The following is a 27277-nucleotide window of genomic DNA, read 5'->3' on the forward strand; positions in this document are numbered from 1 at the left end:
GGCCTGAATACAGCAAAATGTTCACCCTCTGCCAAGAGAGAATATTTTACTGCGTTACTCTTTGAACTGAGACACTGATGTTTTTTCTGCCTTCAGACTCAAACTGAAACACCAACTGTTCCTAAGTCTCCAGCCAGCACCCTTCAGGCTGGCACCATACCACTGGCTCTCCTGGTTCTGAGGCCTTCCAGCATGGACTGGGACTACCCCATCAGCTCTTCTGTGTCTCCAGCTTGCCCACTCACCCCACAAATCTTAGGACTCTCAACCTCTATAATCATGTGAGCCAATTCCTTATAATTAATTAATTAGCTAATTAACTCATCTCCCATATTGGTTCTGTTTCTCTGGCAAAACCTGATACTACAGTGTTCAATAAATGCTTGTGAAATGAATGAATGAATGAATGAATGAACGAACGAACAAGCTACTTCATTTCCTCTATATAAGGATATTACATTTCCTCTATATAAGGCAGTTTATGTTAGAGAGCCGAGTTCAAAACAACAATGTAGACCCCACTGGGGTTGCCTGGAGCCACTCCCAGGAACCTGCGTGCGCTTTCAGGTGTCTGGGCAAAGCACAAAGGATGGTTCCCCCCACTTTCCCTGCCCAACACCCCCCACCCCAGTGAAAGGAAGACTGGCTCTTGGTCAGAGCCTGGGCCGAAACTCCTTCATCTAAACTCTCCCCTCTCCGCTCCTCTTCTCCATTAGGAACAGCACCTCTGGCCTGCCAGCACTTCCCACCATGACTGGATGGCCCGCAGGACTATGGTGTAGTTTTCCCAAAGCAACCTTGTGCAAGATAACGGTGGCTTACCAGCCATGGAGTCGGCTAGACCTGGATCTGAGAGCCAGCTCAGCCAGTATGTCGATGAAACATCAAAAGCTCTCCTCTAAAGTTTACCCTTTCATATTTTTGCTTGAACGTTAGTCCCAAGGTTACGAAAACACAAGTCTGACCCACCTTGTTGAGCTGCCATCTCTCATGCAGCTATTTGTCACAAACCATCCCCACGCAGTGTCCTTATGCAGTGTCCCCCCCAGTGACATGCAGTGACTCACACAGCATCCCCACGTTGTCCCTATGCAGTGCCCCCACTCAATGTTGTTCCCAGAGTCCCTTTTCTAACTTACTTAAAAATGAATAATAACTACTTTCTCTTTTTATTGCTACACGGTCATGACAAAGATTCTCTCCTTGGCTAAGCTCTAGCCAGGCCCATCTGAGACCTGTCCCCCAGCCTCTGTGGGAGAGGAAGGGCAAACTGCAATGGGTTTCACATGGACCATCTCCCTTTCTGCTTTTTTGTAAGCTTCACTTCCCTGACTCTACTGAGCCCTGCTCCCCCCACCCCCCTAGTCCCTCATTCTCCCCTTAAAAGGCCCAGTCACAAATCAAAGTGGAGTTCAGTTCACACTGGACTCTTCTCCCTATTGCAAGTTATTACTGATTAAAATCCATCCTTACCACTTTAACTAGTGTCCAGATTTGTTTAGATTTGATGTCAGGCACCAAGCTAAGCGTTTCCATTACAGTATCTCATTTGATCCTCACCAGAACCCCTATGAGATGGGGTCAATTATTACAGATTGGGAAACAGAGGATCAGAGCAATCACGTGCTAAAGATCACAGCGCTTGTGTGCAGAGGAGCCTTCATTCCTGTCCACCACATACTTCCTACCGTGGCCGTGTTGCAGAAAAGAAAGGAATCATTTGAATCAGAGAACAACATTCTAATCCTAAAGGCTATATGGCTGCAGGTTCAAAGCAGAGATCGGAGCTGTCCACAGGTGTAGGAGCCACCGGCACATTATCCATTAGCAGGAGGAGACGATGCTGGCATGAGGTTTGCAGTGAGCCAAGCTCTGGGCTTCAGTAGCCAAATCCCATTTCCCTGAAATCACTGCCAAATCTCCTCTGCCTCTCAAGTCATCAATTGTGACCCTGGCACCCAGCCATGGAAGTGATTTTACGGCACTTGGGACTTTTGTGTGAAACCAGGTTTAGGCAGCAGGACAGATGAAAGGCTCCCCACCCTCTTGCTATTACCTGGAAGGAATTGGCTTTGCTTTTTTCCTGTAAGATTAGAAATACATTCCCAAGCTCCTGTGAAATCCACCGGGCAAAGAGTGGGTCTCTGCTCTAAAGAGAATCACAGCCCTGTGGCAGATTTGACTGTCTAAAAACAGTTGAGAGAGAAGCCCTGTACAGTACTTGGAATCTGAAGGCTCAGGTGTGAGTCTTGGATATATCACATGATCCTTCTGGGTCTATTTCTATACCTTAAAAATGGTAGTACTGTCTCCAGCAGCATCTACCTTAACTGTTGGTGTGTCCATGCTCCATGGAAATGATAGTGGTCAGTCCAAGGTTAAGAGTGTCCTTCTTAACCCAGCAGTCCTTTCACAAGCCAAACAGAACATAATTGTTGAAGGACAGTGTCTCGCCTGAGGGTTTCAGCCCCAGCCAGGTTCACTCTGGATTCCATGAGACCAAAAAATGACAACGGAACGTTCTTGGGGTAAAAGAGTTCACATCCAGCTTTATTCTCGTGGTGGCAGGTCAAGTGCTAGAATCTTGTCCACCTCAGGGCAAGTCTGCATACAGCAAGCTCGTCTCGGCCCCCAGGCCACTCCGTGGCCTCACAGCCCTGCAGCCCTGGGCAGAGCTCTTTATACAGAATCACAGAATCACTAATAATTTATTGCCCACACATGTACAAGCCTGTGCCTTCACACATCACATGTGCGCAGTGGGCAAGCAGACCATGATCAGGTGAGAATCCTGGCCATGGAGAATGTCCATTTTCTCTACAGCCAGCCAGCTAGCTCCCCAAAAAACAGCAATGTGCTGTCTTGAAAGCTCAATTTTTTCAATAGTTTAATTTCTATGCATTTTAACATTGGAGAATAATTTCAAGTTTGGAAGATTCATTATTTTTAATGCAAATTGGCTTTTACTGGGAAAGAACTAAATCAGAGTTCTGGGGTGGGGCCTCCAAGCTTAATGACACATTTGCATATCAATGGCCTCTCACTTCATTTGTTGCCTTGGCCACCCTCCGAGCTTAGATGGCTCAAGACATAATGGAAAGATGGGCGAAGTGCTGGTCCTTCTTCCTTTTCAAAAAAGTTTAAATATAGAAACAGCTTTGAAATAAAAATTGCCCCATGGGCTTTTGAAGTCAGACTGAGCAGATAAAATAGATAATATTTTATCAAACTTAGCAAGACTGTAAGAGAGTGTGGAATGAATTTTTTTAGAGTTGCATGGACATACATGCCCTTTGGAATTCTCATCAGGCCTCCTAGAAGCCAATCATGCATCCCCAGATATTTATTGAGCACTTCCTGAGTGCCAGGCCCTGTGTACTATATGCTGGGCTACCAAGGAGAGGAAGACAGATGAGGTCATTGTTCTGGGGAGCTTGGCAGCAGGGGAGATGGATCGTAAGGAAACACTGAACAAACTACAGAAATATAATCTGTAGTAAGGGCTAAGAGGAAAAAAATAGAGTGTTCTAAGGTTGTATTGCAGGGACCCACCCTTAGGAAAGGGTAGGTGTGAAGGAAAAACACACATGAGGAGAACATGTGCGTATGTCCTGGGGAGCAGGAGAGGAGTTTGGGGCTTGAAAGACTGAAAGGGAGACAGTGTGACTGCAAGCAGAGATCAGGGGGAAGAATGGTGTCCAAGGATGATTTAGGTAAAGGCCAGTGGCCTTAGTACTTTTGAAAGAATACTGAGAATCCACTGAAGGATTCTAGGAGGGACAATGGTACAGTCAGAAGACATGATGGCCGCTCTATGGAGAGCAGATTCAGAAGGGAACCTGTGTGGAAGCCTGAAGACCAGTTAGGAGGCTGCAGCAGATAGTGGTTTAGACTAAGCTAGTGGCAGAGATGATGGAGCAGGTGGGTGGATTTGACAGCTGCGCAGGTGGTCACAATGGCAGGTGCTGGTGGTGGACTGGCTATAGGAGGGGGAAGAGAAGCAAGAATCCTGGATCACACCCAGGTTTCTAGCCCAAAGAACTGAGCGGTGGGTGATGCCATTCTTGGACATGGGACAGCAGAGGAGGGTATCTGGGGAGCCAGCTGGTGTGAGGACTCGGGAGTTCAGGGCTGAACAGGTTGAGTGTGAAGGACCTTTGAGACAGCTTTGACATTAAAACCAGAACTGGGTTTGGGGAAGTAATCTGGGCTGGAGATGGAATGTGAGAGCCCCCTGAGCCTTGGGTTGGCCTTGGATGAGATGGCGTCAGAAGAGTGAGGAGACAAGAGGAGCTTCAAGCAACTCCAACTCCTGCTCTGTGAACCGTCCCCAGCACACACTTTGGCCCTTGCCCCAAGCGTTTCTTCCACATGCCAGGTGTTGCAAATTTGTACCTTCCTGCTAATACACTCTGTCCCTTTTTCAGTCCAAACTTTTCACCAACACATCAGCCATGTAGTTTGTATTCTTACCAAGGATATATAATCTGAATCGAAGCACTAAGAAACAATCAGACAACTCCAGATCATGGGACAACATACAAGACAAGTAGCCTGGCCCCCCTCAGATGTATCAATGCCATAAAAGACAAAATAATAAAGTAAAATAAATCGTGGGGACAGTTCTAGAAACTAGTTTAAAGCAAATGCCATATGTGATCCTTGAATAGATCATTAACTCTAAAGGAAACATTATAAAGGGTATTTGGTGGACAATAGAGGAAACAAATATGGTATATTAGAGAATATTTATTGTATCTATGCTAATTTTTTTAGGAGTGATCATGATATTAGGATTATGTGGGAGAATATCCTGGTTCTGGGGAAGTCCATGCTGAAGTGTTCAGGGATGCTGAAAGTCTGCAACTTTCAACTGGTTAGGGAAAAGATATTTAATACACATAGAGAAAGAAATAAAATACTGGTAAATGTTAGCAAATTGGAGGCTCTAAGTGAAGGTTGTATGAGTATTAATTATACTACTCTTGCAAATTTTCTTTAAGTTTTAAATTTCATAAGATATATAGTTAGGGAAATTGCAATGACTTCTGATACCAACTATTCAGTCAGGCCAAGCTTCACAAGTTAAAGGTGCCACATTCCATGAGACTGCCTTCTCCTCAGACACTGGCCACAAGTTTGGGGGTCCTCAGGCCACTCTCACACCCAACCAGCTGGCTACAAACTCAGGAGTTCCCCCTAATCTTCCCCCTCCAATTCAGTAATTCACCAGAATGTCTCACAGAACTCAGAAAAGTGCTGTACTTACAATTAGAGATTCACATAGCCAAAGGATGCAAGTCAGAACCAGCCAGAGGGAGAAACACACAGGGTGAAGTCTGGGAGAGTCCCAAACACAAAACTTCCAATGTTCTCACCCCATGATGTCAGCACAAGTTACCCTCTCAGCACTGATGTGTGACAATACACAGAGTATTGCCAACCAGGGAAGTTCACTCAAGCTTTGGTGTCCAGAGTTTTATTGCAGTTTCATCAGCCAGGATTGATTAAATCCTTGGCCACACCCTCCTCTCCTCAATAGAGGTCAGGCTGAATATCACATGACTCACAGCCCATCCCTCTATCCACACTATTGGTCTTTCTCACATGGCCAGTCCACAGTCTAAGTCACCTTATTAGCACAAACTCTCAGGGCCCCCCATGAATAACAGACACTCCTACTAGTTGGGAAATTCCAAGGGTGTAGATGTTATCTTTCAGAAAATAAGAACAAAGGCCAACCATATTCTTTGTTACACAACAATTAAAAATATATTTTAAAACAAAAATCATTTTTTTAATCCCATCAAGAACCACAGTAAGTAGGCCTAGAGCATTTGAATCAAAAACAACCAGACAACAGGGACATTGTCTCCACCACGGGCATCTTCCAACAGCAGCACCATCTGTTTGCATCCTGAGTGTAAAGAGACCACTTAGATGGCTCAACAGTCCCCATTTCAAAGGCATTAGGATAAGTCATTTCATGTTTCTACACAGGGTCAGCTGCAAACAATAATAATATAGTTGTACAGGAGTGAGGAATGGAAGAAAACAATTTACGTTTCTCACCCAATACTTCCCAATTCAATTTAATATGCCAAATTCTTATGGTAATCACAGCCTGTGCTATACTGATTAAATCATATCCTTCTAACTCACCAACTCAAACAGGGAAGATTCCATGAGCAGTGTGAAAAATCACTGTATAATTGTAAATTAGAACTATAATCAGCCCTCTGGCCCCTGGGCCTTCTTCCTCACCAGGCTCTGAACCAAAACATCATATTGTGAATGTCACTGCAGTAGAAGAGCCCCAAGGCACAGGACAGAGAGAACTGCCTTATTCAGGCCTCATGGAGAACAGAAGGAACAAATGCTCATGAGAAATGACAAGAGGAATCTTTTTATCCAGCAAAATGGAGGCTCTAGAAACATCAGTATTCTTTCTGTAACTAGTTTGTTTTTAAATATGAAAGTGATATATATAGTACCTGGCAGAAAAAGATAGCAGCGTGAGAAGTGAGAGAGAAACCTCCTCCCAAAAATACATATAACATAAAAATACAGCAAATACAACTAATGCTGAAAAAGCAACCAGAAAGAAGGCTGTAGCAGATGGCCTACATCTGGGGAAAAGAGAAGACCTCATAGAAAAGGGTAAAGTAGCAAGACCACGATCCAGAAGGACACAAACCCTCCCCCCACCCCAGACCACTGGTGGGAGGAAGAGAAACAGAGCTGGGAGGGAGTAGAAGCCCAGGACTGCTAAACACCCACCCCTGGAGATCTGCTCCAGGAGCACCAATCCACATTACATGGTGTACTGGAAATTATTTGGGTTGGAAAGCAAAGACAGGAAGAATATTTGGAGAGACTGAGATTCCAGCCACTTGTAGAGAATAGTTACTCCCAACCAGCTGCTCTAGGACAAAAGAAAGGCAGGCACTTTGAAAGACTTCCCAATACTGAGAGGAGCACTAAAGGGGCAAGGATTACACAGAGCCTGCTGATCAGGTGAAAGGACAGGTGGACAAAATTGTCCCAGACCACTCAGCCCAGCAGGTTGGGAACTTTCAGGAGCTTCAGGCTCTCCATCCCCATGAGGCTGGCAATGTGTGCTGAGGCCTGCACTGCAGTATGCAGCCTGCCACTCCTTCCTCCTGGACAGCACTGGTTCGCAAACTTGATGCCCCTACCATTGCACCATGCCAGCCAGAGGATGGCCCCACCTATGGCAACTACAAGGGCATAATGCAGAGGCTCCTCCCTGCACATTGGCCCACTGGCCATGGCAGTGGAGACAGACACTGCAGCCAGGAATCAGAAAAGAGCTTTTTCCTCCCAGCAGGCACCAGTGCCATGTGCCAACAACCCTGACCATTGCTCAAGGTGCTGAGCAACTCCACAGAGTAGAGTTCCTGTGCACTAGAGGGTGCTGCCTACATAAAGTTACTATTCCATAGTAATCATTAGAAATATGAAATAGCAAAAGAAATTGTGCAACCCAAAATCCCTCAAACACCAGAAAGAGGGATAAGTGAAACTAAAATCACCAATCTTCTTGATAAAGATTTCAAAATAAATATCATAAACATACTCACAGAGCTACAAAAAAATACTCCATATCTCAGGGAGGACTTCAAGAAAGAGACAGAAACTTTGAAAAATACAGTATCTGAAATGAAACATACATTGGAGGGATTCAAAAGCAGATTAGATGAGGTAGAGGAGATGGTAAAGGAAATAGAAATTAGAGAACAGGAATACAAAGAAGCTGAGGCACAAAGAGAAAAAAGGATCTCTAGGAATGAAAGAATACTAAGAGACCTGTGCGACCAATCCAAATGGAAGAATATTCACATTAAAGGGGTACCAGAAGAAGAATAAGAGAGAAAAATGGATAGAAAGTGTCTTTGATGAAATAATTGCTGAAAACTTCCCCAAGCTGGGGAAGGAAATAGTCTGTCAGGCCATGGAAGACCACAGATCTCCCAACACAAAGGACCCAAGGAAGACAACACCAAAACACATAATAATTAAAATGGCAAAGATTCAGGACAAGGACAGAGTATTAAAAGCAGCTAGAGAGAGAAAAAAAGATCCATACAAAGGAAAACCCATCAGGCTATCATCAGACTTCTCAACAGAAACCTTGCAGACCAGAAGGGAGTGGCATGATATATTTAATGCAATGAAACAGAAGGGCCTGGCACCAAAAATGCTTGACCTGGCAAGATTATTATTTAAATTTGAAGCAGGGATTAAACAATTTCCAGATAAACAAAAGTTGAGGGACTTTACCTCCCACAAACCATCTCTAAAGTGTATATGAAAGGGACTGCTATATTTGTAAGTGCTCCTAAGGCTAAACAGCTGTCACCAGAGAAAATAAAAACACAGTAAAGAAAGTAGACCAATTAATTACTAAGCAAATGCAAAATTTGAACAACTACCCACAAAGTCAGTCAAGGGATACACAAAGAGTATAGAATATGACACCTAACATATAAAGAGAGGAGGAGGAAGAAAAAGAAGGGTGGAAAAAAAGAATCTTCAGATTGTGTTTACAATAGCATAATAAGTGAGTTAAGGTAGACTGCTAAATACTAAAGAAGCTTCCCTTGAACCATTGGTAATCACAAATCTAAAGCCTGCAGTGACAATAAGTACATATCTATCACTAATCACCCTAAATGCAAATGGACTGAATGCACCAATCAAAAGACATAGAGTTACAGAATGAATAAAGAAGCAAGACCCATCTATATGTTGCCTACAAGAAACTCACTTCAAACCCAAAGACATACACAGACTAAAAGAGAAGGGATGGAAAAAGATACTTCATGCAAATAATAGGGAGAAAAAAAGCAGGAGTTGCAGCACTTGTATCAGATGAAATAGACTTCAAGACAAAGAAAGTAACAAGAGAAAAGAAGGACATTACATAATGATAAAGGGGTCAGTCCAACAAGAGGATATAACCATTATAAATATCTATGTGCCCAACTTAGGAGCACTGAAACATATGAAACAAATACTAACAGAATTAAGGGGGAAATAGAATGCAATGAATTCATTTTAGGAGACTTTAACATACCACTCATTCTAAAAGACAGATCAACCAGACAGAAAATAAGTAAGGAGACAGAGGTACTGAACAACACATTTAGAACAGATGGACTTAACAGACATCTACAGAACATTCCACCCAAAAGTAGCAGGATACACATTCTTCTCCAGTGCACATGGAACATTTTCCAGACTAGATCACATACCAGGCACAAATAGAGTCTCAATAAATTCAGAAGGATTGAAATTGCACCAACCAGCTCTCAGACAACAATGGTATAAAACTAAAAATAAATTATGCAAAGAAAATTTTAAAAACCCACAAACACATGGAGGTTTAACAACATGCTCCTAAACAATCAATAGATCAATGACCAAATAAAAACAGCAATCAAGCAATATATGGAGACAAATGAAAACAACAACTCAACACCCCAAAATCTGTGGGACACAGTGAAGGCCATCTTAAGAGGGAAGTATACTGCAATACAGGCTTACCTCAAGAAAGAAGAACAATCCCAAGTGAACAGTCTAAACTCACAATTAATGAAACTAGAAAAAGAAGAACAAATGAGGCTGAAAGTCAGTAGAAGGAGGGATATAATAAAGATCAGAGCATAAATTTTAAAAATTTGAGAAGAATAAAACAACAGGAAGAATTAATGAAAACAGGAGCTCATTCTTTGAGAAAATAAACAAAATAGATAAACCCCTAGCCAGACTTATCAAGAAAAAAAGAGAGTCTACACACATAAAAAGAATCAGAAACAATTTTGACCACTTAAAGGGTGTCAGATGATCGGCTATGGAGGTACATTTTTCTGATAATATTCCTTTCTCTTAAAAAACAAAACAAAACAAAAGCAGTTCCTGTGTGGTGACCTCCGATGAGTTCTACACGATGGTATAAAGGGCATATAAAAGTGTAGGCAAAGGGTCTGTTTGTGTTTATACAGAGGATCAAAGCCTAATTTGGCTGCCCAGAAAATGAACTAAGATACGATATGAAAAAGAGCTTCCAACATCAGCACTCTCTAGAAGACTCATACCAGAAGATGATCATCAAAAAACCCCAACAAAGATCCACGCGCTGCTACAGGTGTAGATGCACTCATCCCACTGGTTCCTGGACTTGCCATGGGAATGAAGAAGGAGATATCTAAGCTGGCCTGTGCTTTCAGTAAAACAACAAATTTGACTGGATCTATACTGTTGGAACTCAACCAAGAATTAGGAGAAGTGCAAATTGTAGTGCTCCAAAATCTTACAACTACAGACTATCTACTGTTAAAAGAACATGTGGGATGTGAACAGTCCCCAGGAATGGGTTGTTTTAATTTGTCTGATTTCTCTCAGACTGTTCAAGTTCAGTTGGACAATATCCATCATATCATAGACAAATTTTCACAAATGCCTGGGGTGCCTAACTGGTTTTCTTGGCTTCACTGGAGATGGCTGGTAATTATAGGTATGCTTTGGTTATGTAACTGTACTACTATTATGTTAATGTGTGTGCGCAATTTAGTTAGTAGTTTTAAACCTATACATGCTTAAGTTACTCTACAAGAAGATATGTCAAAGAAATAATCAATCTTCCCATGTTTTCTTCTACCTGCTACATCTATAGCTTTTCTTCTTCCTTCCTAATTACAACCCTTAAATAGAATTCATGCCTCATATCGAATTTACCATGTATCACAATTCTTTCACATGGTAAAGATACCTCAAGACAAATGCTGGACATAGAAGCCACAGGGCATAAATATGCAAAGAAGTAAAAAATTAACCTTTTCAAACAATAAGGCTTCTCTCTCACTTACCAACTTTACATTTCCCTGTATGGCCCCGGAAGATGACTGGTTAGCCAGAGATGGGTAAGATTCCTCAAGGGAGGAACAACCTAAGACAGGCACAGTCGCAGGGGGGCCATCAGGTGAGAAATTGGGGGTCAACAGAGGTGAGGCTTAGAACCTCACACCCCCCTCTGTTTTGAGAGAAATCTTCTGCATCCGTGGATGTTTTATTGCCCTTGTCTAGCTTGGATTAACACTTAGTCTACAGGCACACACCTGATCATCTACATTTGCTCTCTTACAACACTAAACTATGTTTTCTACCTTTATCTTGCATCTACCTACCACTTCAGCATTTTATTAAAAATAATAATGATAAAGAGAGAAATGTGGTATCCACATATAAATCAATTATAAAAATCAAACGAATATTCATATTTGAACTGACTGTTTATAGTTCATAATGCATGATCAAAACCGAAAGTTTCTGTGATGAATGCCCTTATACTGTTCACCATGTAACTTATTCACTATGTAAGAATTTGTTCTCCATGCAAGAACTTGTTCGTTATGCTTCAGAAGATTGGAGACTGACGAGAATTAGGCTTAGGGTGGATTAATGATTGTGCATTGAGCATTGACTCCCCTATACAGAATTTTATTGTTGTTAACAACCATTTGATCAATAAATAGGAGAGATGCCCTCTCAAAAAAAAAATCAGATGTTTTGCAAAATCCCTGATTTGAAAAGATATATGCACCCCTCTGTTAATTGCCATACTATTTGCAATAGCCAAGATAGGAAGCAACCTAAGTGTCCATCAACAGGTATAAATAGATGTGGATATTTATCTACAGGAATAAATCCAGGAATGGATAAAGAAGATGTGGTACATATACACAGTGGAATACTATTCAGCCATAAGAAAGAAACAAATCCTACCATTTGCAACAACATGGATGGAGCTGGAGGATATTATGCTCAGTGAAATAAGCCAGGTGGAAAAAGACAACTATCATATGATTTCAGTTATTTGTAGAATATAAAAACAAAGCAAAACAGAAGGAACAGAATAGCATTAGACTCATAGACACAAGTGGTGTCTATGAGAAGTGATTAGTGGTTACCAAGGGGAAGGGGACGGTCAAGGCAGTTGTAGGAAGGGGATAAAAGGGCACAATAATTCACAATCACAATGTAAGTTGATCACGGGGACTGTTGAACCACTATGATATACATCTGAGACCTACATAAGATTGTATATTAATGATATTTTAGTAAAACCATTTGATCAATAAATAGGAGAGATGCCCTCTCAAAAAAAAAAAGAAACAGAAATAAGAAAGGAAAAATCACTATGGATACCACAGAAATACAAATAATATTAACAATATTATGAAAAATTATATGCTAACATATTGGATAACCTAGAATAAATGGACAACTTTCCAGAAAAATACAACCTTCCAAGGCTGACCCAGAAAGAAACAGAAAATCTTAACAGACTAATTACCATCAATGAAATTGTATTGGTAATCAAAAAACTACCTAAGAACAAAACCCCTGTACCAGATGGCTTCACCCCTGAATTTTATCAAACATTTAGAGAAGACCTAATACCCATCCTTAAAGTTTTCTAAAAAGTAGAAGAGTAGGGAATACTTCCAAACTCATTCTATGAGGCCATCATCACTTTAATACCAAAACCAGGCAAAGACACCACAAAAAAAGAGAATTACAGACCAATATCCCTGAAGAACATAGATGCAAAAATACTCAACAAAATATTAGCAAACTGAATTCAAAAATACATCCTTAGGACTTTTTCCAGAAATGTTTTATGCATCCATCATGGGCATCCTTGTCTTGTTCCCAATCTTAGAGGAAAAGCTTTTAGTTTTTTGCTGTTAAGTATGATGTTGGTTGTGGGTTTCTTGTATATGGCCTTTATCATGTTGAGGTACTTGCCCTGTATACCCATTTTGTTGGGAGTTTTTTTTTTATCATGAGTGGATGTTGAATTTGGTCAGATGCTTTTTCAGCATCTATGGAGATGACTGTGTGATTTTTGTCCTTCTTTTTGGTGATGTAGTGTATGATGTTGATGGATTTTCTAATATTGTACCATCCTTGTATCCCTGGAATAAATCCCACTTGATCATGATGGATGATGAATCAGAACAGATTCCAGACATGGTATTGGGGAGGACCCACCGACTGACTAGCAGTCTTAATATACAACAAAAAAGAGGTTTCTTACCCCAGACTCTCAGCTCCACTCCCCAGAGGTAACCACTGTTAATCCTTAGGACTTGTTCCGGAAATGTTTTATGCATCTATCAGCCTATCTGTGTGCTTATACAGCCCTTGTTTTATATATCCCTGGTTTTGAAAACACACAATGGTCAGTAGCTTACTTTTTCCTTTCAATCGTGTATCTTACACATCTTTCTACTTCTGCAGCTTCAATTTTGTGAAGCTTGGGCAATGCTACTCAAAGTGTGGTCTGTGCACCTGTGCTCACCCAGAAACTGAGTGCTCTGGTCTGAGAACAGATAAACTTGAATGAACACGTAAACCAACTATGTCTGTAAACATGGGGTATGATAACGACAATAGCCACCAAGTATTGAGAGCTTCTTTATGCATAGCTAAGAGCTTTACATAAATTATTTCACTTAATCCTCACAATGAAGGTGCCGTGAGGTAGGCCTTACTATTTTCTTCAATTTGAAAATGATAAAACCTGTGACACAGAGAGCTTAATTAGCCTACTGCAGGTTATCCAGCCAATAAGCAGAAGAATCAGGATTCAAAGCCAGCCCTCCTAACTATTAAGCCAGGGTCCCTCAAGCTGGACTCCATGAATGACAGGCGTCAGGATTACCTGGGGAGTGTTTGAAACGTGCAAATCCCCAGGCTCCACAAAAGACCTATTGACTCCAAATATTTACAAGTGGAGCCCAGAATCTGTACTTCTACCAAGCTCCCCAAGTGATTCGTACACTCACAGAAGTCTCCTTCTGTGAAGCATTTACCTGCTGTTTGAACTGCCTGTCATTTGTCTTCATTCACATTGGGATTCACACTCTTCCCTGAGGATAAAGACAGCCTGAACTGCTTGTCTGAAATAAAGTAGCCTCTTGGGCCTTAACCTGGACCTATTGAAAGATTTCCAGGGAAGAGGACTGGCTATCTGTTTATCTAGCAAGGTCCCCAAGCAAGTCTTATCTTCAGAGAAGATGGACAAGCACTGTTCTGCTCTTCCTGGCTGCACGTATCCTAAGCACTACCTTGGGCCCTATGCAGGTTCAAGCATTTAATCATTCTAAGCTTCATTTTCCTCTTCAGCAAAATATGGCCATCTGACAGAGCTGTTGTAAGGATTAGATATTATGCCAATTAGGATTAGATTTACCTGCATACAATATAAACTAAGGAACAATGGTTTAAACAAAAGGGTTTATTTTTCTCTCAGGTTAAAGTATGTAGCTAGGCAATCTAGAGCTGGTATGAGGTCTCTAATCATTAGGGACACAGAGTCTTGCTGTCTACCTGACTGCTCTTTCATTATTAACATATTGCCTCTTGACACAAAATGACCGCTAAGGTTACAGCCATTTTGTCTATAGTCCTGGCAGAGGGAAGGGAAGAAGGGATGCACCTCTCAGCCAAGTCAGATCCCCTTAAGGAGCATTTCCAGTAGGTCCTCATAACATTTTTGCTATATTGCATAATCAGAAGTCATGCTGTATAGTCACAGAGCCACACCTAGTTGCAAGGCAGGCTGAGAACTAAAATCTTTTAGTTCAGCATCAGGTCTTTGCCATCCCAAATAAGTCAGGCTTCTATTACTTAAAAAGAAAAGAGCACACAAAATGTGCTTCCACAGACTTCCTACTGCAAGGAGTTGGGGACATCAGCTGCTGTGCTTTGAAATCTACTGGCCATGCCTCCCATGTGCTACACCCCACGAATGACTGAGTTTGGCAGAAAGAGTCAGACCCAGTCCTAAGAGACAAGGGACTCCTTACTTGGCTAACTTTGGCCCCAGGACTCCCTAAAGGCTTTGCTGAGCCCTTGTTAGACTGGATCTTGGTTAACCTGCAAGATAGTCTGGGATGCTTAGGCCCAACCTTCTGTCCTTCTCTTAGGATCTGATATCCCTCCTGGTCTTCTCCACCTCCCTCCCTATTTCATTTCATACAGGCATTGCCGCTAGCAAAATCCTTGTACAGTTAATCCCACAGTGGTGTCTGCTTTTCAAAGGACCTAGACTAACACAATCAGCAAAGCAATTCACAATCTTTAGCACACATTCAATAGTGCAGGTAACACCTGCATAAAACAGGGACAGGCATGTAGTAGGCACTCAATAAATAACAGCTGCATGGTGATAACAGTGGTGGTAGTGATGGTGGAGAAGGAAAGGGAAAAAGAGGAAGGGTGGGAGGAGAAAGCAGAGCAGAGCTATAGCTAGCTACAGAGAACAGAGTGGGTACCAACTGCGGGACAAGGCCTGAGGTGAGCCACTCCATTTGATTCTCCTTCAGCCCCAGAATATTTCTTGTGCAGTAAAATCTGATTAAAATCAGCACCAAAGTAATTATGAAAGGAGACTCTAGAGAGTTGTCATACAAGGAAAACTGAAACATTATTAGCTGTGTCAGCCATTTCGAGCAATTTTCAACAAAAAGAAAAGGAAGAAATAGGGTAGGTCCCAAAACAAAACTGTACAAGATAAACCCAATGTCCTGAGCAATTCTGCTTCTCACACTGGAAAAACAGCAACCAGAAATTTTGTCATGGTGACTGATGAATACTATTCCCATGAGAAAGTTTACAGTGTGAAAGTTAAGGTACATGCAAGTCTCTACAAAAACAATAAAGAATTCCAAGGAGAAAACAGAGTGAGGAAAGGCACACTGTGGGGGGAAAGATGGATGTAATTTGTATGTGACATAAAAGGTCCATGGAACTTAACCAACATTATATACTTGTTCTTAGCACATGATAGTTTCATAAATAATGGTCACCCAGATAACTGACTGGCACTCAAGATTATAGCTCACCACACATTCATTAAAGATTTGTAGAGCGGGAGCCAAGATGGCAGTGGGAGTAGGACAGTGGGAATCTCCTCCCAAAAACATATATATTTTTGAAAATACAAAAAATACAACTAATCCTAAAAGAGAGACCAGAAGACACAGGACAATAGCCAGACTACATCCACACCTGCGAGAACCCAGCGCCTAGTGAAAGGGGTAAGATACAAGCCGCAGCCCGGCGGGACCCAAGGCCCCTCACCCCAGCTCCCAGCGGGAGGAGAGGAGTCAGAGCAGGGAGGGAGAGGGAGCCCAGGACTGCTAAACACCCAGCCCCAGCCATATGCACCAGAGCACAGACACAGTGCATGCGTGGGGTGCTGGAAACTAGAGAAGCAGGACAGTAAGACCTGTGAGCAGGTCTCACAGCCAGCGCCTCTGGGACAAAGAAAAGCAATTGCTTTTTGAAAGTCTTAAAGCGACAGGGACCCCACAGCTGGACGGAAGCATCCGGGTCACAGTCCAGCAGCTGGAAATTCCAGAGAACTCCAGGCACACTAACCCCCTGGGCAACAGCTCTCAGACCCCTCATGGAGGTAAACAGCCAAACAGCCCCCCATCCATTACCCCTCCTGGGCCCCGCCGTAGCATAGCAGCAGCCTGAGGCTAGCCACACCCACAGCAAGGGAGCTTCCTCATTACCGGCAGGGCAAGATACAGAGACCCAGTCTACACGCAATAGCCCAACACAAGCCACTAGGGGTCGCAGTTGTCCCAGTAAAGAAAGGCCAGGAGCAAGTGAAAAGTCTTGGCTCCCCCAGCTGACAGATGAGTCAATAGCTCACCATTGCACCTATCAACATGAAAGGCAAAAAAATTTGATCCAGACCAGGCTAACCCAGACACCTTCGACATCTTCTACATCTTCCCCTGAGAAGGAATCTGGGGAGATAGATTTAACCAGTCTTCCTGAAAAAGAATTCAAAACAAAAGTCATAACCATGCTGATGGACTTGCAGAGAAATATGTAAGAACTAAAAAGGGAGAATACAGAAATAAAACAATCTCTGGAAGGACTTCAAAACAGAATGGACGAGATGCAAGAGACCATTAATGGACTAGAAAACAGAGAACAGGAACGCAGAGAAGCTAATGCAGAGAGAGATAAAAGGATCTCCAGGAATGAAAGAATTTTAAGAGAACTGTGTGACCAATCAAAACGGAACAATATCCACATTATAGGGGTAACAGAAGAAGGAGAGAGAGAAAAAGGGAGAGAAAGTGTCTTTGAAGAAATAATTGCTGAAAACTTCCCCAAACTAGGGGAGGAAATGGCCTCTCAGACCACAGAGGTACACAGAATTCCCATGACAAGGGATCCAAGGAGGGCAATACCAAGACACATAATAATTAAAATGGCAAAGATCAAAGACAAGGACAAAGTATTAAAGGCAGCCAGAGAGAAATAAAAGGTCACCTACAAAGGAAAACCCATCAGGCTATCATCAGACTTCTCAACAGAAACCCTACAGGCCAGAAGAGAATGGCATGATATACTTAATGCAATGAAACAGAAGGGCCTCGAACCAAGAATACTGTATCCAGCACGATTATCATTTAAATATGAAGGAGGGATTAAACAATTCCCAGACAAGCAAAAGTTGAGGGAATTTGCCTCCCACAAACCACCTCTACAGGGCATCTTACAGGGACTGCTCTAGATGGGAGCACTCCTAAAAAGAGCACAGAACAAAATACCCAACATATGAAGAAGGGAGGAGGAGGAATAAGAAGGGTGAGAAATAAAGAATCATCAGACCATGTTTATAATAGCTCAATAAGCGAGTTAAGTTAGACAGTAAGATAGTAAAGAAGCTAACCTTGAACCTTTGGTGACCACAAACTTAAAGCCTGCAATGGCAATAAGTACATACCTTTCAATAATCACCCTAAATGTAAATGGACTGAATGCACCAATCAAAAGACACAGAATAATAGAATGGATAAAAAAGCAAGACCCATCCATATGCTGCTTACAAGAGACTCACCTCAAACCCAAAGACATGCACAGACTTAAAGTCAAGGGATGGAAAAAGATATTTCATGCAAACAACAGAGAGAAAAAAGCAGGTGTTGCAATACTAGTATCAGACAAAATAGACTTCAAAATAAAGAAAGTAACAAAAGATAAAGAAGGACATTACATAATGATAAAGGGGTCAGTCCAACAAGAGGATATAACCATTATAATATATATGCACCCAATACAGGAGCACCAACATGTGTGAAACAAATACTGACAGAATTAAAGGAGGAAATAGAATGCAATGCATTCATTCTGGGAGACTTCAACACACCACTCACTCCAAAGGACAGATCTACCAGACAGAAAATAAGTAAGGACACAGAGGCACTGAACAACACACTAGAACAGATGGACCTAATAGACATCTACAGAACTCTACATCCAAAAGCAACAAGATACACATTCCTCTCAACTGCACATGGAACATTCTCCAGAATAGACCACATACTAGGCCACAAAAAGAGCCTCAGTAAATTCCAAAAGATTGAAATCCTACCAACCAACTGTTCAGACCACAAAGGCATAAAACTAGAAATAAATTGTACAAAGAAAGCAATAAGGCTCACAAACACATGGAGGCTTAACAACATGCTCCTACATAATCAATGGATCAATAACCAAATCAAAATGGAGATCCAGCAATATATGGAAACAAACGACAACAACAACACAAAGCTGGGATACAGCAAAAGCAGTCTTAAGAGGAAAGTATATAGCAATCCAGGCATATTTAAAGAAGGAAGAACAATCCCAAATGAATGGTCTAATGTCACAATTATCGAAATTGGAAAAAGAAGAACAAATGAGGCCTAAGGTCAGCAAAAGGAGGGACATAATAAAGATCACAGAAGAAATAAATAAAATTGAGAAGAATAAAACAATAGGAAAAATCAATGAAACCAAGAGCTGGTTCTTCGAGAAAATAAACAAAATAGATAAGCCTCTAGCCAGACTTATTAAGAGGAAAAGAGAGTCAACACAAATCAACAGAATCAGAAACGAGAAAGGAAAAATCACGATGGACCCCACAGAAATACAAATAATTATTAGAGAGTACTATGAAAACCTATATGCTAACAAGCTGGGAAACCTAGGAGAAATGGACAACTTCCTAGAAAAATACAACTTTCCATGACTGACCCAGAAAGAAACAGAAAATCTAAACAGACCGATTACTAGCAACAAAATTGAAGTGGTAATCAAAAAACTACCAAAGAACAAAACCCCCAGGCCAGATGGATTTACCTCTGAATTTTATCAGACATACAGAGAAGACATAACACCCATTCTCCTTAAAGTTTTCCAAAAATAGGAGGGAATACTCCCAAACTCATTCTATGAAGCCAACATCACCCTAATACCAAAACCAGGCAAAGACCCCACCAAAAAGAAAATTACAGACCAATATCCCTGATGAACATAGATGCAAAAATACTCAACAAAATATTAGTTTTTCTACAATTCAAAACCGAATTCAAACCGAATTCAAAAATACATCAAAAGGATCATAGACCATGACCAAGTGGGATTCATCCCAGGGACGCAAGGATGGTACAACATTCGAAAATCCATCAACATCATCCACCACATCAACAAAAAGAAAGACAAAAACCACAAGATCATCTCCATAGATGCTGAAAAAGCATTCGATAAAATTCAACATCCATTCATGATAAAAACTCTCAACAAAATGGGCATAGAGGGAAAGTACCTCAACATAATAAAGGCCATATATGATAAACCCACAGGCAACATCATACTGAACAGAGAGAAGCTGAAAGCTTTTCCTCTGTGATCGGGAACAAGACAGGGATGCCAACTATCCCCACTGTTATTCAACATAGTACTGGAGGTCCTAGCCACAGCAATCAGACAAAACAAAGAAATACAAGGAATCCAGAATAGTAAAGAAGAAGTTAAACTGTCACTATTTGCAGATGACATGATATTGTACATAAAAACCCTAAAGACTCCACTCTAAAACTACTAGAGCTAATATCGGAATTCAGCAAAGTTGCAGGATACAAAATTAACACACAGAAATCTGTGGCTTTCCTATACACTAACAATAAACTAATAGAGAAATCAGGAAGAGAATTCCATTCACAATAGCATCAAAAAAAATAAAATGCCTAGGAATAAACCTAACCAAAGAAGTGAAAGACCTATACCCTGAAAACTATAAGACACTCTTAAGAGAAATTAAAGAGGTCACTAACAAATGGAAACTCATCCCATGCTCCTGATTAGGAAGAATTAATATCGTCAAAATGGCCATCCTGCCCAAAGCAATATACAGATTCTATGCAATCCTTATCAAACTACCAAAAGCATTCTTCAATGAACGGGAACAAATAGTTCAAAAATTCATATGGAAACACCAAAGATCCCGAATAGCTAAAGCAATCCTGAGAAGGAAGAATAAAGTAGGGGGGATCTCGCTCCCCAACTTAAAGCTCTGCTACAAAGCCACAGTAATCAAGACAATTTGGTACTGGCGCAAGAACAGAGCCACAGACCAATGGAACAGAATAGAGACTCCAAACATTAACCCAAACATATATGGTCAACTAATATTCAATAAAGGAGCCATGGACATACAATGGGGAAATGACAGTCTCTTCAACAGATGGTGCTGGCAAAACTGGACAGCTACATGTAAGACAATGAAACTGGATCACTGTCTAACCCCATACACAAAAGTAAATTCGAAATGGATCAAAGATTTGAATGTAAGTCATGAAACCATAAAACTCTTAGAAAAAAACATAGGCAAAAATCTCTTAGACATAAACATGAGTGACCTCTTCTTGAAGATATCTACCCGGGCAAGGGAAACAAATGCAAAAATGAACAAATGGGACTATATCAAGCTGAAAAGCTTCTGTACAGCAAAGGACACCATCAATAGAACAAAAAGGTATCCTACAGTATGGGAGAATATATTCGTAAATGACAGATCCGATAAAGGGTTGACATCCAAAATATATAAAGAGCTCACACACCTCAACAAACTAAAAGCAAATAATCCAATTAAAAAATGGGCAGAGGAGCTGAATAGACAGTTGTCTAAAGAAGAAATTCAGATGGCCAACAGACACATGAAAAGATGCTCCACATCGCTTGTCATCAGAGAAATGCAAATTAAAACCACAATGAGATATCACCTCACACCAGTAAGGATGGCTACCATCCAAAATACAAACAACAACAAATGTTCGCGAGGTTGTGGAGAAAGGGGAACCCTCCTACACTGCTGGTGGGAATGTAAATTAGTTCAACCATTGTGGAAAGCAGTATGGAGGTTCCTCAAAATGCTCAAAATAGAAATACCATTTGACCCAGGAATTCCACTTCTAGGAATTTACCCCAAGAATGCAGCACTCCAGTTTGAAAAAGACAGATGTACCCCTATGTTTATTGCTGCACTATTTACAATAGCCAAGAGATGGAAGCAACCTAAATGTCCATCAGTAGATGAATGGATAAAGAAGATGTGGTACATATACACAATGGAATATTATTCAGCCATAAGAAAAAAACAAATCCTACCATTCGCAACAACATGGATGGAGCTAGAGGGTATTATGCTCAGTGAAATAAGCCAGGCAGAGAAAAACAAGTACCAAATGATTTCACTCATATGTGGAGTATAAGAACAAAAGAAAACTGAAGGAGCAAAACATGAGCAGAAGCACAGAACCTAAGAATGGACTAATAGTTACCAAAGGGAAAGGGACTTGGAGGGCGGGATAAGGGCAGGAAAAAAAGAAAGGGGGCATTATGATTAGCATGTATAGTGTGGGGTGGGCACGGGGAGGGCTGTGCAACACAGAGAAGACAAATAGTGATTTTACAGCATCTTACTATGTTGATGGACAGTGACTGTGAACGGGGATGTGGGGGGTACTTGGTGAAGGGGGGAGCCTAGTAAGCATAACGTTCTTCATGTAATTGTAGATTAATGATACCAAAATAAAATTTAAAAAAAAAGAAGTAAAAAAAAAAAAAGATTTGTAGAAAGCCTACTATGTGCCAGGCCCTGTGCTAGGCACTGAGGGCATCACAGTGAACAAAACAGTGGAGTTCCTTGCCTTTAACATCCTGCTGCAGAGAAATCTCCCTTGCAGACTTTTTACATGGGCCCCTCTACTGCTGTCTTTCCACAGACACAGCTTGAATTGGCAGCTATGTCTTTGAGATTTAAAGCCCATACAGTGCTTCTGTATCTCTGAAATCAAGTTGATCCACCCATGCAAAATTATCCCTTGGGTTTCCATTGGCCTCTATATTAGTTACCTATTGCTGCATAACAAATAACCCCCAAAACTTAGCATCTGAAAAATATGATTTGTTACCTCTCAGAGCTAAGGACTGACCTGGCTGGAGAGTCGAGCTCAGAGTCCCTCATAAGCATTCAGTCAAGATATCAGTTGGAACCACCATCATTGAAGGTTTGGCTGGGGCTGGAGGATCTACTTCCAAGGTGGTTTACACGTATGACTAGCAAGCTGCTGCTGGTGCCAGGAGGCCTGTTCTCTGCTCCTCATGACATGGCACCCAGAGAAAATTATCTGATAGAAAGGTAGGCAGAGACTGAGAGACCAAGAGAGAAGCTGCAATGTCTTATAATCTAATCTCAGAAGTGACATCGTGTCACTTCTCCTGTATTCTGGTGGTCACACAAACCACCCTGTGGCACAATGTGAAGGGGACTCCACCAGAAGGCAGGGGTCTTTGGGGGCTGTCGTGGAGGCTGGTTACCTCAGCCTCCAAGGAGAACTCTGTCTCCCCAAACCCCACCCACACCGCAGGGGAGAAAGGGGTGCATGAAATTGCAGTTTGGAAATACAAAGGCACACGCCTGCAAAGTCCCTCTGTGCCCGAAAGCCAGAGCCTCACAAAACTGCCTTTCCTCAACTGTACTTCAGCATCCTGCCATAGGCCGGCCTGGAAGGACACCACAGGCTGCAAGTAAGTCGTCCGTGTTTATTTCACTGTTCTATCAGCATCCTCCCTCTGAGGACCCACAGGAAAAATTTCCCTCTGGTCTCACGGTCAGGGAAAGCTGGGCTTCTCCTGAATAACTTCTTTGTTTTTCTCATGTAAAACGTGGGCTTTTGTTACCATCCCCATTTTCCTCTTCACCTTGGCTATTCAGAAGCTCAGAACCTTGTGAGCCCCTGCTGGCACCTCTTTGAGCTCCTGTCTTCCTGGAGTTATCTATTCCACTTGTTCTCTAGTTTCTCCAGTTCCTCCTACTTTTCATTTCAACCTTTTGTGTATTTTGTGTTTTTGTAATTCCTCTCAAAGCTGTTGTGGATTGAAGTGGAATATGAATTCATAAGAAAATTGAAGTTTTTGTCCAGAGGCTGATGGCTTGCACATATGTGCCATCTAGTGGTGAGAGTGATAAATGCCAGAATAGAAACCTCCCTGATTTTCAGATTTGTTTTTTCAGGGAAGTGGGGAGTGGGGGTGGGGGATGGAAGAGAAGGGAGACCAGGACCTTTTTCTGTGCTTTGTCAAGGAATTGAGACTGCTGGGGATTAAACGGACTCCAGGCAGGGCAAAGGAGCAGGTGATTTAATGGCTGTAATCCAACATGATTTACTGAAATCTGAAGACATCAAAAAAATCGTGAAGACCTTGCAAATGAGGAAAGCACTGGTGGTGGTAGGGTTAAGTAAGCAGTGTTAGAAAAAACTAAACAATGAAAATAGACCTGATGCAAGCAAATAATCACTTGAAAGGTACTTAATGTGGGCTGATTGCAGCTGTGACCAGTCATTTTTTTTAAGCATTCACATTAACCAGAGGAAGAAGCTTAGAATCTAATGTTTTCATTTTACTCCTGAGAAAACTGGGGTCCAGAGGCACTGAGCGCCTTGTCCAAGGTCATACAGCCTGTTAGTCACAGGTCCAGAATGAGTCCAAGTTAAAGCCTCTTTCCCCAGAAATATACTGTCTCTAATCATACATAGCAGATGCTCACTTGGGTTTTCATTTTGCACACAGGGTTTCAAGATGAAAATCAGATTGTAATGTAAAACTGCTGGATCCAACATGTTTCCAAGGAATATGCACTCACTGGTTTTGCAGCTGCCCCTCTGCACACCCCAGAAAAAGTCAGGATGGAGGGGATGGTTATGAAGTGCTGGTTTCATCAACCTTCAATGGATGGCAAAAGCCAATAGTCCATAATGACAGGAAGAGATTCTAGAAGCCAATCCCAGCAGCTGAGGGAGCCCCAGCCTGGGGAAAAGGAGAGTTCATTCGTCTACACTGTAACCTTACCCCTGCTCTAGGCAGACTCAGGGCAGGATGCTGGGGTGACAAGATCAGCAATGAATGCACTGGCCGTATCTGGGAGCGACATACATTCCATCTGTCTGTTCTCTGATGTGAGTTCTAGAGGGCCCTTGAAGACCTATCCCAGGCGTCTCTAGTCTCAGACTGAGCTGTCTTGGAAACTGCCTGGATTCAGGGACCACTAGGGGCTAGCAGACTAGAGCTACTATCTAAGCAGAAACTAGACATTACCATATTGGACAGCATAAATATAGAACATTTTAATCCTCCAAGAGCTCTGCAGGACAGTTCTTTCTGCTTCTCTGAGTCTTACCAGTTCTTCCAGGTCCTTTAAATGCTTATACGCACAGACTGATGTGAGTCACCAGTTTCCGGAAGGGGCAGAGTCTCAGTACAATGGCTGCTCCAGATCTGAGATCCTCAGAGGTACAAATGACCACCCACTAACACAGAGGTCCTTGGAGTTCAGTTCCTTAAGCTTTTCAGGCTTCAGTACCAATAAAAGATACCAAAATAGGGCTCAGGGGAATGGAGTATTAGGGGCCTCAACTTCTGACTCCTTTCTCAGGTTCCCCATTACTAGTTGGCTGATTTTTGGGCAAGCCTTTGGGCATTGCTTTCTTGCCAGCACAAAGAAGCTAAGACCCACGATTATGATGAGGACTACATGGCACAGTGGATGAGACAGTGCCTGGCCGTAAGTACAGATTTCTCACTCATCTATTCTTGCCCTTTTGGATGCTAATCTCCACTCTACGATGGACAGAAGCTACAGGCCACCTTCTTCTCAGGTACCAGGGGGAGGCTAATCATGGCCGTTCCACTCATTCTCTCAATGGATATTTATTATGAAAGTACCAATTGCCTGGCCTCATGTCCTGCATCATAGAGATAGAAAACAAGCCCCTAAGAGGAGCTCCCTGTGCCATGGGAGAGATTAGTAGGCAAGCAGTATTTACATAGCCAGGTGACCAGAAAATGAGAGCACACAGGAGGAAAAGCACTGAGTAGGTGATATTACAAACAAGACAGGAAGGGTGAATGGAAGTTTACCTGCTCAGCAAGCACATGGGAGATGGCGTGCTAATCAGAGGCAACAGCACATGCAAAAATGGGAGGCTGGGAAACAAAGGTAAATACAATTATGAAGGTCCTTGAACACTAGCCCAAGGAGTTTGATTTGTAGGTGACACAACACCTCTGAAAGGGAATAAAATCATATTTGAGTTTTGAAAAGATTTCTATAATGCTAGTGTGGGGTTAGAAGAGGCAAGACTGGAGGGAGGCCAACTTCAACAGGCTCTACTCTCTCCCTACCCAGTGCTCCAGTTGCAAAGGCCTTTTCTCAGTTGAGTAACTAAATACTAAGTTCTTTCCTGCCTGGGGGCCTTTGCACTTGCTGCTCCCTCTGTGTGGATCACTATTCTCTTGGCTGTTACAGCGCTTCCTTTTTCTCAGCTTTCAGGTGTCAGATCAAGCATTTCTTCCTTTCCCTAATCTCCCAATCTAATTTATTATGGATTCCCTTATTTTTCTCTTGTAGTATCCTGGTTCCTTTCTCTATTTACCTCAACTTGGTATTTTATTACTTGTGTTCTGAAATCAATGTCTTTCTTCCCCATTAGAGTGTAAACTCTGTGAGGATGGGATCACATCTACCCCATTCAACACTATGTCCCCAGCACCCAGCACAGTGCCCAGCACTTGGCACGTTCTCATTTAAGTACTGGACAGATGAGACTGAATAGTTGGGATGATCATGGCTTAACCCAGAAAAGCAGCAAAACTGAGAAAAGGAGACACCACAGGGTTGAGACAAGAATCCAAATTAGTTCCAACTGTATCGAGTTTTGACTATACAACTAGATGTATAGAGTAAGCAGGTGGACCGCCCGTTTCATCCACCACATCCTGTTTTCCCCTCCATTAAAAGGCAAAAAACAAAAAACACAACACCTCTGCGGCTGGGCAGAACGAATATCCTCCAAGGCAGAAACAAGGCGTGAGCTAAGGCCGAAATCGAGGTGGTCCAAATAAGGACAGCTTTTCGTTAGGACCAACTGCAAAACATCTGATGGTCCCTGAGGGCGGAAGTCACTGCCCGAGATCCAAGTCCTGACACAAAACTGACCCCCGTAGGCGAAGAGCCACGGTTCCTTGTATCCTGATAAAGCGTCCGGTGAGCAGCAGAAGGTGGGAGGATGATTGAGGGCCGCTAGCATTTGTTACTTTTTTCTTAAGTTTCCCCATTTCTCAGAGGATCCCTCTAAAAATTGCTTAATCTAAGCTTGGTGAATTCTCAAGACGTGAGGGTGGAAGGGAAATCCCAGCATGGAATAACCGGGAGGTAGACGAGTAGATGCCGGTGCGCAGCGCCACCCGGTGAGGAGGGAGGAGCCAGCGCGGAAGGCCCTCCAGCCCCTCCTCTTCCCGCTCCCCCCGCTCCCCCCGCGACTTCCAGGACCCCAGGGAGACGTGAGCGCCGCCGGACCCGAGACCTCCTCGTACTTCATTGCCCAGGGGTCTCTGAGCAGAGTAAGGGCCCGAGCCCCCGCCCGCTTCCCGCGCCTCTAGAATGCAGGACGCTTTGGTCCAGAAGGTTCCGTCCTCGGGGCGCCTCCTTCCCCAGGCTCTCTCGGCCTCCGGGACACTGGGCAAACGCCGACTCCGCCGCTCCAACCCGCCAGGAAGACCTAAGCGCCGCTAGGCTCTCCGGGAAATGTCATTACCAGAAGACTTCTGGGAAACAGAGTCAGAAGGCCCGAGCTTTTGCAGCCTATCAGAGCCGGCTCGGGCCTGCCACGTGACCTCCGCGGTCAGCTGTTCCAGACCTTATTGCGGGATTCGCGGCACCGAGGGCTTCCGATCCGTGGGCTGGAGCTGCGGCCGCCTGAGCTCGGTTGTGAACTGGCCTCCTCAGCCCCTCAACGGGCCCTCTTAGCCAGGCGAAGCGCTGACCACATAT

The 27277-nt window shown here is 42.6% G+C and overlaps 1 long non-coding RNA gene across 2 annotated transcripts in view; it reads right to left on the reverse strand.

The window, feature by feature from the left end:
• Positions 1 to 26936, reverse strand: part of LOC140849464 (uncharacterized) — a 37681-nt gene extending 10745 nt beyond the window's left edge. The window contains exon 1 of one of the 2 annotated variants that reach the window (XR_012131334.1): positions 26269 to 26936. This is a non-coding gene — a long non-coding RNA (uncharacterized lncRNA). Of the gene's footprint in view, positions 1 to 5269; positions 5655 to 26268 lie in introns of those variants that run through there. The other variant, XR_012131333.1, reaches the window with a different exon arrangement.
• Positions 26937 to 27277: the final 341 nt, after the last annotated feature.

The sequence above is a fragment of the Manis javanica genome, chromosome 5, assembly GCF_040802235.1.
Source record: "Manis javanica isolate MJ-LG chromosome 5, MJ_LKY, whole genome shotgun sequence".
Classification (NCBI taxonomy): domain Eukaryota; kingdom Metazoa; phylum Chordata; class Mammalia; order Pholidota; family Manidae; genus Manis; species Manis javanica.